Here is an 8,424-nt window from a genome sequence, read left to right on the forward strand (position 1 = left end):
TAATTGCTTGAACTAGTACATTCAGACTTAGCAGATTTTAAGAACGTCATTAGTAAAGGTGGAAAGAAGTATTACATTACTTTTGTTGATGACTTTTCTAGGTACACTAAGGTATACCTCCTTAAGTCTAAAGATGAGGCTGAAAGCATATTTTTAAAATTCAAAACAGAAGTATAAATTCAATTAGACAGAAAAATCAAGAGATTTAGACCTGATTATATGTGGGGGGAAGTTGTCTTGTCTGCATGCTATATTCTTAATAGAGTCCCTCATACAAAGTTAGATAACACCTCATATGAGTTATGGAAAGGATTTGTCCCTAACTTGAAATTTCTAAAAGTGTCGGGGTGTTTGGTTAAGGTTAATCTACCTAATTTTAAATAAGTAAATGTAGGTTCTAAGACCTTTGATACCGTCTTTATTGGTTATGCTCAAAATAGTGTTGCATATAGATTTATGTCATTAAATGATTATTCTATTTGTTAATCTAGAGATGCAGAATCTTTTGAGCATGTTTTTCCTTTGAAAAATGATGTGCCTAGTGATGTGTAAAATAATACTTTTGTATCTATGTCTGTTAACTACCATATTATGCCTGTTTCTAATGATATTGCTAATGAGTATGAAAATGAATTTAGAAGGAGTAAAAGACGTAGAATTGAGACTAGTTTTGATCCTGATTTTATCATTACCTTCCTAATTGAAGGTTTTGATATTGATACTTTAAATGAGGAATTAGTGTTTATCTACTTAATAGAAGAAGACCCTAAAACTTCTGATAAAGCAATGAGTTCAATAGACGCAATATTTTGGAAAGAGGCTGTTAAAAGTGAATTAGACTTTATAGTCTCTAATCACACGTGGGACTTGTATGATTTGCCTAAAGGCTGTAAACCTATAAGCAGCAAGTGGATATTTTAGAAGAAATTGAGGCCTGATGGTACAATTGATAAATATAAGGTTAGACTTGTGATTAGGGGTTTTAACCAAAAGAAAGGTATTGATTATTTTGATACTTATTCTCCTGTGACTGAAATAGCAACCATTAGAACTCTTATTGCTCTAGCTGCTATTCACAGTTTAGTGGTACACTAAATGGATGTCAAAACTACATTTTTAAATGGTGATTTAGAGAAAGAGATCTATATGACTCAACCTGAGGGTTTTGTGGTCCCAGGACAAGAGGATAAAGTATGCAAATTGAGAAAGTCTTTATATGGACTTAAGCAGGTACCAAAGCAGTGGTATGAAAAATTTAATTTCACATTAATGGATAATGGCTTTGTTGTTAATTCATCTGATACCTGTGTTTATTCTAAAATAATAGGATCGGATTATGTGATTATATGTTTATATGTGGATGACATGTTAATCTTTGGCCATAATGTGAACGTTGTAAATGAGACTAAGACATTTTTATTTTCTAAATTTGAAATGAAAGACCTTGGATAAGGTGATCTGATTTTAGGGATAAAAATCAAAAGAACTGTTAATGGTTTCTCTTTGTGTTAGTCTCATTATATTGAAAAGATGTTGAAAAGGTTTGATTGTTTTGATGTAGTTTCAGTAAGAACTCCTTATAATTCTAGCATACACTTCAAAAAGAATAGAGATTTTAGTGTTTCTCAAACTAAATATGCTAAAATAATTGGGAGTGTAATATTTCTCATGAAATATACTCGGTCCTAAAATAATTGGAAGTGTAATGTTTCTCATGAACTATACTCGGTCTGATATAGCTTATGCTGTTAGTAGATTGAGTAAATTTATTTATAGTCCCAGTAATGAACATTGGCATGCTCTTCATCGCTTGTTAAGGTACTTGAGAGGTACTATGGATTGGTGTTTGCATTTTAATAAATTTCCTGCTGATTTAGAAGGTTTTTGTGATGCAAACTTGGTGACTGACAATGATGAAGTTAGCTCGACCAGTGGCTATGTGTTTACTTTAGGTGCAGGTATTATTTCGTGGAAGTCTTCAAAGTAGACTTGTATAGCACGTTCTACCGTGAAATCTGAATTCATTGCTCTCGAGTTGGCAGGGCAAGAAGCTGAGTGGATGAAAAATCTTTTGACAGATGTGCCTTTACGGGGAAGACAAATGTCACCAGTCTCTTTACATTGTGACTCACAGGCGGTAATTGAGATTGCTAAAAATAGTGTATACAATGGTAAAAAGAGACATATTCGCATCAGACATGATGCAGTGAAACAATTGTTGAACCATGGTGTTATTTTCTTGGAATATGTAAGATCCAAAAGAAATTTGGCGGATCCTATGACCAAGGGTTTGACAAGGAAAATGGTCATTGAATCATCGAGGGGGATAGGGCTAAAGCCCATGGATTGAGGTAATATGGTGGATACCCATTTGTGGTCAAACGAAGCCATATAAGCCCTTAATAAACACTACATATCCTATCCCTATGGCGTGAGGTAGGGTATTATAAGGTTGAGCTTATTTTTGCTCTTAATGATCCATAGCCTTAAGGTGGTCTATGAGATAGACTTGATGGATCACCCACGTTAGTGTAAAAGGTTGGTCACCTTTTTATGAAAGACTTGGGTTATCTTTCTAGAGCACTCATAAGACCCAAGGTTTGTCTGCATGACCATAAACGCATTTTGTAGTATCGCGGAGGTTGCTTAAAATCAAGGATATGGTATGTGTTGGGGGGGGGTCTCAACTTATGTCCATCTAGTTCAAGAGTACTTCACTTTTTGAATATTTGTTGTTGCCTCATATCACTACGTGTCAATTCAAATCGAAAGATATTGACACTTAAGTACATGTTCCTTCCTTTTGCCCAAAATTATTCTATTCTCTATCTTTGCATCAGTGGGGGATTGAAGGATAGTTCCTTCTTAATTAATGCAAAGATTAAAAACTCTCATAACTCTCTCTAATAACTTTATGTGAACATCCGTAAGTCATAAGAGTTAATAGGATGTGGGAGTTACTACTTCATAAATGTACATCATTTAAATGACGATTAATTGTAACTTTGTGAATGAAAGACAATCAGAAGTCTTGAAATTTACTACCCTTTATGACTTGTCATTAATTTAAGAGTAATGTTAATTTATGTACATTAACTCTGTTTGTCTTCATTCATTCTTTTGATGAATGAAACGTAAATGATATACCTATTTAAGGAGTATCATTTGAGAACTAAAGATGTAAGAAGAAAAATATAGGAAATAAATACTCTCCCCCCTTCATCAATTCTCTACCGTAATCTTGGCTTCTTATTCTTTGACAATTTTGGACAATTGATTTAGACAACCTCCAAACTTCCAGCCACGAGTGCACGTGTTTGGAAGTAGTTGTGGAATCTTGGGGAGCGGCCGGCTAGAAGGATTTGCATCGGAGTCGGGTTGAAATCGCTTTCAAGGCAGTGGCTTGCCACGACACAGTGTTTGTGACAACTCTCTTACTATCATTAATTTCATGTTCATATCAATGTTGTAGCATGTTTTCCAACTATCTCGATTAAGGGATGTTTAATATGATTAAACAACTAAACTTAAAATAATAAATGTCACAACACCTACAATAATAATAGTTTAATGGGGGCTCCTGCTAGAGAAATTCCACACCCTATTCACATCAGATCAGTAAATGTAACAGTGAATACATTAAGGGACTAACTCATCCCAATCTCCAACAATCTAATATTGACAAAGCAATTCAATATGTCATCAGTAATAAAATATTACAAGCATTGTCTAGACTCCAAAGGGCTAATATACTGGCTATTTGTAAAGTAGTTCAGCTTATTGATAGTTGAAATACTACTTGATGATCCTAAAAGTTGTTAATTTTCCTTATGTAGAACGACGATTGGATGTGGCTAGATCAGCAGCAAAAACTGCGAGGCTTTCCATCCATGATGATGGCAGCATTCCGGTTTGCTCGTGCACAGTCTCAAATAAAGGAGGCAATGCTTTGTAAATAGATGCCAACTCTTTGATTCCAGCAGGTCCACTACTGGTTCCATTAGCCATTTGCCCACTTGTGCCACCATTAGTCCAAATGCTAATCTTTGGCTGAAGTCCCTTGATCGCTTCAGCATTGCATTTGGCCATGTTTTTAAACAATCCCTTATCGATAATCATGTAGTCTCGCAGGGCATGGTAGTTTCCTCCCAAAGCTGACATCAGACTGTGAACATAAAATCCCTTTGCTTCTACAATGCCCTTTAATCGTTCAGCCTCTTTCTTCTTGGCATAGAGTGCAGCATCAGCAGCTTGCTGTACAGCGTAGGTTTGAGCTTCTACAGCCAATTTCTTAGCCTCTGCAGCTTTTTGATTAGCATAAGCTCTGCTTCTGCTTCCTTCTGTTTCTTATACAGCACTGAATTAGCCTCTTGCAGCTGAAGTGTTAACATGTCAAACTTTGTATGAGTAGTAGCTTGGTGCATAAACAATGGATTTATATGACAGAATAAAGTATCAGATTTACCACTGAAAATAGATAAGAGGAAAAGAACCTCAGTCCACATGCACTAGTATATATACCGAGCAAAGTCAATATAATTAGAAAGGAACACTAGCACAGTCATGCAATAGTTGAACGCGAGATCATTACATCATACTGGTTTTAGGAATTTTACCTCAAAGTGGGATACGGTACAAATAAGTGTATTCTCAAGGTGAATTTTATAGCTCGGTGTAAATGAGCTATTAACTGAGTAGGCTATCTCACATGGAAACTTCTAAATACAAAAATAACAAGAAATAATGAAAATCATAAGCAGTCTAAATGTCTAATCAACTCTGGATAGATCAGGAATGAAAAGTCAACTCCATGAATTCACACAAAGGTACTAAAAGAAAAGTGTTATGACATGATAAACTTGCCTTAATCTCATAGTCAACAGTAGCCTTACTGAGGTGTTGTGCTTTGAGGCTCTCTGTTTTAGTCAATGCATTCTTTCTCTCAACTTCTTATTGTAATACAGCCTCCCAAATCGCTACAGTTTTCTGGGCTTCGATCTCAGCCATTTTTGCTTGCTGAGACCACCCAGCCTTCTTGGTTGCCAGAATAGAATTTACCTCGGCAAGCTCAGCTTCTCTCTGGTTTTCATTTATCATAACATTAGTCTTCACTTTAACCTCCTCTTTCTTTCCCTCACCATCCCTTTGGGTGGATATGATCTTTGTCTCAGCATCAATCTTGGCAGCATTTTGACGTATGAGACCTTCTTGTTCCTTAGCTCCTATCTCACCCTTCATTTTAGCCTCAACAACATCAATTTTTGCTTGGTTTGCAGCTTCCATTTGAGTTTTCTGCCCCAAGTAAGAAAAGTATTCGTGGCCTTGAACATCGACCAGTTGCTTAATGTTAGCATTGTAAATCAACAACCCAAATTGGTTGAGCTCAAGCTAAACCTTTTCAAATACCTCCTTCTTGAAATCTTTTGTGCCCTTAAAGATTTCCTCCATGGTCATGGAAGCGGCCAAGACACGAGTCTCTCCCTCAATGACAGCTTGAGCAAGGCCCTTCACGTTATGTGAATCACGTTCATGGTGGGATAGAAGTTTAGCATATTTGAAAAGTCTCTCATGGTCATCGACACACGGACCTATAGTAAAACAGCAGGGAGAAGGAAGGGCAGCTTCTCAGCACTCATAGCATTGACTTCAAAAGTATAGTTCATAGGAGTAACATCAATGACTCGGCATTTCTGCAATGGCCAAACTAGTGGCTTTTTTGTGATCTTCAGTTCATCAATACCAATCCTAGTGATCACCAGAAATTCAAATGCCCTTGCTATGCGGTACACCATGTCTGCAATTCTTTGATCTTTCTAACATCACAATAGAGGTTGTCAAGACCCACAACACCACAACGACACGTAGAAACTTATATTTTATTCAAAATTTAGCGTAAAAACTAGCAGAAAATCCAATCAAGACAGATAGACAGATTCAATTAGTTTAAGTTGTTGCATGTTAAGATCACTAAATGATCGAAAAAAGAGTTGGTCATTAGGTTGTAGAGCCAACATACTTCCAGCAGATGATCAACTCGAAATACATCTATCAATTTTGGAATAGAATCAAGTTTTAACTTAATCAAAAGAGTTTTTTGACACTTTCCTCTCAAAGTTAGAACAACTCAAGAAATCTTATATCAGGTTTCATATGACAACAGATAAAGGCTAAAGATATTCCTTCTAACAAAAACCAAGAACTCCATACCCTCCTCTACTAAACAATACGAAGTATCAGAAATACTACTCTCAGGATTATAGCAAAGTACATAAGAAAACTGCAAAAGTCACCAATAGATTGTTAGTAACATCATAAAACTAAATGCCTAAAAGCATATACAACACTAAAATTAACATCTTAATTCTCAAAATGGACAAGTACATAAATTATAAAAGAAATAGTTGAACAAGACAATAACACAACCCAACTAGTATTCAATAGGAAAACAAAGAAGATAAAGGAGTATTTCAGGGAGAGCAAGTCATTGATACTAGTTTCAACATTTAGCAACTTGAAACACTAAATATCTGGTCCAATCTAACACGAAACAAACGAATAAAAAGCAAACTAAGACCTCAACTAATTCCACAGATTACCTAGTATCTACTACCTCACACAAACACAGATACCCAATAATCAAGCAGAACCTTAACATGTAAACAGAAGTTTTCAGACTTTACAATTTGTAAAACATTGTCTATTTCAAGTTCCAATTATGGTTTTTCCAGTTACATTTAGTTAGGACAAATACAATGTCACGCCCCAAATCCTATTAAGGCGGACTGGCACCCGTTGCCGGTAAGGCTCGGGAGAACCAACCTGTAGCAATATATTACCTATGAACATTATAAGTTCCTTTCATACTAAACATGCCCTCAAAAGATAAATAGAACTAGCAAGTCAAAAGATATTATATGACTAGGCCGTTGGAGCCACAATGTCTACGATACGATACATGACCATACTATACTTCACGTAGTCTACAAGGCCTCTAGACAAGAAACATTATCTTATAAGGGTCGGGACAGGCCCCGCCTCATGATAAGATACTATACAATGCAAAAAGATATGATAAGACTCAAAGCCCCGAAGCAACCTGGAGCTCAGTGACTGCGGTTGATATCCTGTACTCTTACTAGGGAGGTTTATTAGCTTCTGTACCTGCAGCATGGAATGCAGGTCCCCCAAGAGGGACGTCAGTACGAAATAATGTACTGAATATGTAAGGCAACATGTACTATATATGAGATAAAAAAAAACACTCAAATGAAACCATGTACTGCTGTAGGGTAAAAGACCACCTTTATGAATATTGTGGAGTCATGTATCTTATAACAATTATGTTACTTTACTCTTATTACTTGTATAATCTGTGCACAGCATGTAATACAGATGACCAACTGATCAGTGGTAAATCTATATCAGGATCGACCCATGCTAGGCTTTCCTTTCACCCCTGGGATACCCCCTGTAATACTGGGATTGACCCATGCTAGGTGATTCTTTCACCCCTGGGATACCACCCATCAGAAGCAACTGTAGACATAAATCTTCTTATTACTTTTGAGATGAATCTTTGGTGGTCGTAACATTTGAGCTATAAGACTATAAGCATGACAAATGACAAGTATGTGTCCATGTAACATCATATCATAATGAAAAGAGTGGGTTGTACAATTAGTGAAACATGTAGGACATAAACAACGTATGAACTTTATTTAGCTAAAAAGAAGACTCATATGTCATGGTACCCAATGTATGTATGCAGCAGTGACAATGCTCGAATCTGGACACACAAGTACATGTTAAAGAGTGGAGTGGTTATGTCGAAGTTTGTAAAGATCTCTATGTGCCAATGAAGACTTTGGATTCCATGCCAAATAATAAGAGATCGAATAGCCTTACATACCTCGACATATCAACTTGTTTTTACCTCGAAATGACTTCTTTTCTTCCAACTATTCATCTACAATATCATGTTTTAAAGCTAGTATTAGCAGCTAATCAATGCATCTGGACAGCCCAATCTCACAAGACACAACACTTTGGCAACAAACGTATAACCATCAACTCAATGGTGTTATTCCGACTTTCTCCATTCTAACTGTATTCAACCAGTTTACATTATCATATACATGATGTATACAACCTATATTAGCTCTATAACATGCTGGCAACAGTCCATAATTACAACACATAACCATTTTACAAAACGCTCAACTAAGAAGCACAACATCTCGTCGTCTCCCTACATTTCGTCGTTAACAATTCATACTTGTCCCAACTTTGAACCAGATGCTCCCAACATCTATATACATCAAATAAACCTTAACATAGTCACAAAATAGCTCAAAACGTAGGGGGAAACGTGAAACAACAGCCCCCTCAACAAAACAGTCCAATACCATTTTGGAAGCACATAAG

At 36.2% G+C, this 8,424-nt stretch overlaps 1 pseudogene; it reads right to left on the reverse strand.

Annotated features, from left to right (window-relative positions):
- Positions 1-3,828: 3,828 nt before the first annotated feature.
- Positions 3,829-5,792, reverse strand: LOC107860500 (annotated as a pseudogene).
- Positions 5,793-8,424: the final 2,632 nt, after the last annotated feature.

The sequence above is a fragment of the Capsicum annuum genome, chromosome 8 (assembly GCF_002878395.1).
Source record: "Capsicum annuum cultivar UCD-10X-F1 chromosome 8, UCD10Xv1.1, whole genome shotgun sequence".
In the NCBI taxonomy this organism is placed as follows: domain Eukaryota; kingdom Viridiplantae; phylum Streptophyta; class Magnoliopsida; order Solanales; family Solanaceae; genus Capsicum; species Capsicum annuum.